We start from the raw sequence: 4,525 nt of genomic DNA, 5'->3' as shown, positions 1-4,525 counted from the left end.
ATATATATATTTTCCAATTGCAGGAAATTTGAAGAATGAACTACTGGTGCTAGTAGGAAGCAAAACAGGATTTTAAAATAAAGTGTCAAGATCTGAGTATCACATCCCTATATTTTGTCCAAAATGTGAAATCCACATTGTAGTGAGCTAGCAAATGTCAGTGTTATGCCCTCAGGTAACAGACAGACTTCAGCAGACGACAGAGAGAAGGATGGTTGAAAAGAGAAATGGCCAATGAGTGACATACTCCATTAGTGCTAGACCATGTCAGAATATGTGATTTCTTTCCCATGACCCTAGATCTAGTTAACTAACACCAAAATTTCAACTGCCAGAAGTTATAGGAGTTGTTTTCTTTACCATGGTATTGACATCAAAGTACTCAAACCATGAAAAGGAATGCCTAAAGTAATGGGTGCTTTCAAAAGAAAATCTACATTGATTTTGTACAAGGATGGGAATTCAGTAAAATTGAATTCTTCTTCTAGAATCAATAATGAGAAAAACAAACAAAACCCTCTTCCATTAGCATCAGATCTTAGGAACAATCAGGCAGAAGAACAATTCTGGGTGTCTCAGACAAGGCCTGAAAATAAGACTCTAATCACCTGTGATTCTGAGAAGGGTGATAGTGTTGAGGTTTGATATTGAGCATAAAAGTTAGGGTCAATAAGGTTAAGGTAAGATAGTAATATAGTCCATTAAGTTTTATAAATTGAAGATATAATCATTTTTTCCTGCTTTTATAAACACAGCACCTGGGACAAAATAATGCTAAATAAAGGTTTGTTGCATGCATGAATGAGTAAATAAATAAATAGATACTATTACCAAATGCTTCAAAATAAGATTAAAACTGATTTGCTTAAAAAATTGTAAAAAGACTATAACAGACTGTCCTTGACTTAATGTTGGTTTTACTTTATGATGGTGCAAAAAAAAATACACATTCAGTTAGAAACCATAGTCAAATTTTGAATTTTGGTCTTTTCCCAGGCTGGCAACATGCAATAAAATACTCTCTCATGATGCTGTGGCGGTGAGCTGCAGCTCCTAGTCAGGCACACGATCACTGGGGTAAACAGTATTCTACAGTGTACTGGGTTTTTAGTGCTTTATGGATATGGTGCTTTGTGTTTGCATATCCCACCATGTCTACAAAATGCCCATCTCTATCTCCCACTCGGGTGAGAAGAAGAAAAAAAAGCAATTATTCTTGAAATGAAACTCAAATCATTGCCTAGATGCAGGCTAATGTAACTATTCTGAACAATTTAATGTAGGCTACTCCAAGCTATGACATTCAGTAGGTTTGGTATATTAATTGCATTTTTTACTTATAATACTTATTATTAATTCATGATGGGTTTATGGTGGGTTTATAACCACATCGTAAGTATATGCAAAAGCCACATGCAAGGAACTAATGAAAAAACTATATATACTAATAAAAACTCCCAGACCTCCATATTAAACTCCCAAATTTATTAATCTTGATTTGTACAGACAACACTGCTCTTTCAAAACTGATACATATTAGGCTTACTGGATAACTGTTCAACAAGTATCCCAAAAAGTCCCATGTCTTCACACAATGGAATTTTTTTTTCTAACATCATTGAGGGAGTGGGATTTAGGGACAAAGAGTTCTGCACTATGAAGTTATTTAGGGACCCTAATCTTTTAGATCTCCTACCACCAGTGATGGCGAACCTTTTGAGCTCGGCGTGTCAGCATTTTAAAAAAGCCTAACTTAAATCAGGTGCCCTGTCACATATAGAAATTTTTTAACATTTGCAACCATAGTAAAAAAAGACATATTTTTGATATTTATTTTATATATTTAAGTGTCATTTAACAAAGAAAAATCAACCCAAAAAATGAGTTCGCGTGTCAGAGGTTCGCCATCACTGTCTACCACGAAGTTCTCTGTTGGGTCCCTTACATTCAGCCAGCAAATGGTGGAAGGCAGAAAGCCTGTGGCCAGTGGTGTAGGAGGTATTGTGGTCCAGGCATGAATATAAGGACATCAATGTCTGACCACACTCCACTGGTCAGAGGTCAGTATTTGACTTTAAGGTAGAAAGGCTAAAGAGTTTCATTTTGATTAAATAACAAGTACTGTCAGTTTTTAAGTGAGGAAATTTCCAAGATGAAAGTGGGGAATTATACTAACCATGCTGAATAAAAGAAATTAGCAAGGGAGAGGCTAAACTAGAGACAGGGAGACATGTTAAGAAGCTACTGCAGAGAAAACTAAATATGGCCTCTTCCATGAGGAACCTGTTTCCTGATCACAGCAGATACGTGGAATCTTTTCTGAGGTTTCTCAACAATTCCACAGAATACTAGTGCATGCAGGAATTCATGGACAAGAAGCTGCCAGGCAGAATAGCAAGGATCAGAGACAACGAATCAGAAATTAAGATTCTAAGCATTGATAGAGGTGAGATGAAATTGACCTTCAAATTCTCTCCAAAGTGAAGGCTCAATACCCAGGAGTTCATATCAACAATGAAGTTGTTGAACCACGTGCTAAACAAATTGCTAAGTACAAAGAGTTTGAGGCCAAGTCATAAGACCACAAGGACATAAAGTTTGCTTGGTATAAGGCAACGTCATCTAAATGTCAAAATAGAATGATGGCAAAAAAGAACTTCAGAAAAGGGACTTTATTCATATGATTCAGATTCTGTATTATGTAAAGGACATCCCAGTTTTCCTGAAATTCTTCCATAGTCTCTTAGATATCAAGGCTAAGATTCTCATTATTCTTGTGTCAGGAACCAGTGTCTGGGACAAGCTATGGAAAAAGTGCGGATCCTGCTTACCCTGGAATGACTTCTGCCAGCATGTCACGTCGGCCAGTCTCACTCAGATGCTGGGCAATTTGGGGATTAAGTATGAGGGTTATGAACTTCTGACTGTTTCATTGATGACAATGAAAATGGAGACCTGCTTTGGGATTTTTTTACAGAAGCCTGCAACTTTAATACAACAGCACCTCCTGATCTCAAAACAGAAGTGTGAAAACTCTGAAAGAGCCTTAATTCACTGTAAAAAAAAAGAAGAAGGAAAGGTTCTTTCCAATAATAGTCTCAGTTTCATAGTAGTTGATGCATAAATATCAATCATAAGAGTGTATTCAAAAAGTTAATTTTAAACAATGTTGGTCATTTATCCCTGTATTAAAATTACAAATATATCCCAAAATATAAATAATTGCCTTTTATATGTAAAATCTATAAAAATGCCAAGAAATTCTTGGCTTTCCATGTACTATCTATAATAATGAAAACATAATATGCTAATTAGACCAGATGTGCTTCCAGACGACCTTCCGGATGAAGCCGGGGTTTCGAGAGAAGCCCAGGTCCCTGGTGCCAGAGGGAAGTCAGTGCCAGCAGCTGGGGGAAGGAAGGCCTACTCTTGCACGAATTTAGTGTACGGGGCCTTGAGTCTATTAGTATATACTAGTATATTAAAACCTAACCGAATATTATGACTGGTCAACCACTCGACTAGTTGACCAGTCGCTATGATGCGCACTGACCACCAGCGGGCAGACACTCAATGCAGGAGCTGCCCCCTGGTGGTCAGTGCACTCCCACAGTCAACCTCCCACAATCCTTCCCCCTGGCCGGCCAGCCCTGATTGGTCCTGATTGGGACTGGGTGAGACAGCCTGATCAGCCCTGATCGCTGGCCAGGCCAAGGGTCTCTAGTCATATATGATATTGCTGACCTTATCCTACCCCTTCTCCAGCTAAAGAAACCACCTGCAGGCTAAATACCACAACTAAGTTTCATTGGCTTATTGACAATAAAATCCTTTCCATTTGTTAATTGTACTGGAATTTCCTAGAACACCAAAAAGTATGTACTATTGCTTACTGATACTTGGAACACTGAGAAAGTGTGTTTATTGATTTTCCCTTTTTGTGAAGAAGCATTTGTCTTGTACATTCCTCCATTATAGTTTCTATTTTATTTTTAGCGATTACTAAAAGTAAGCACTTTAGGATATTACAATTTTTTTAAAAAGCTATTGCAGTAATATGGGCAAAAAATGAAGAGGCCAAGACCAACACAGTAGAAAAAGAATGACAAGAAAATTATAAATATGAAAGGTATATTGACTGATTTGTTGAGTGAGAAAAATAAACAAAAAACAAATAACAGTTCTGAGTTTTCAATATGTATATTTAAATTTGCATGGTCTTTTAGTTGATTGACACATGTTTTGTTGATTTGATATGCCTCACCCCAAATTAAATTAGGATGATAAAAAATATTTAGATGTGAAGAAGAGTGACTAGAGTATGGTATCCAAGGGTGTCAAGGAAATCTAATGAGGAATCAAGGAAAAAAAACTAATAGAAGAAATGTTTGGGGATTCTGAGGGTTTTGAAATCAATGTGTGACAGGAAATTAAGTGTCAAAAGTGAAAAAATTGCACCTAGAACATTTTCCCATATTTGTTATTTTGCTATTCGCCACAATTGTCAAATACTCAGATGCAGATA

General features: G+C 36.8%; 1 pseudogene; it reads left to right on the top strand.

Annotated features, from left to right (window-relative positions):
• Positions 1-2,262: 2,262 nt before the first annotated feature.
• Positions 2,263-3,124, top strand: LOC102767902 (annotated as a pseudogene).
• Positions 3,125-4,525: the final 1,401 nt, after the last annotated feature.

The sequence above is a fragment of the Myotis davidii genome, unplaced genomic scaffold, assembly GCF_000327345.1.
Source record: "Myotis davidii unplaced genomic scaffold, ASM32734v1 scaffold191, whole genome shotgun sequence".
Lineage (NCBI taxonomy): Eukaryota > Metazoa > Chordata > Mammalia > Chiroptera > Vespertilionidae > Myotis > Myotis davidii.
Note: the sequence above shows the minus strand (reverse complement) of the source record. Positions and strands in the feature narration are given on the sequence as shown.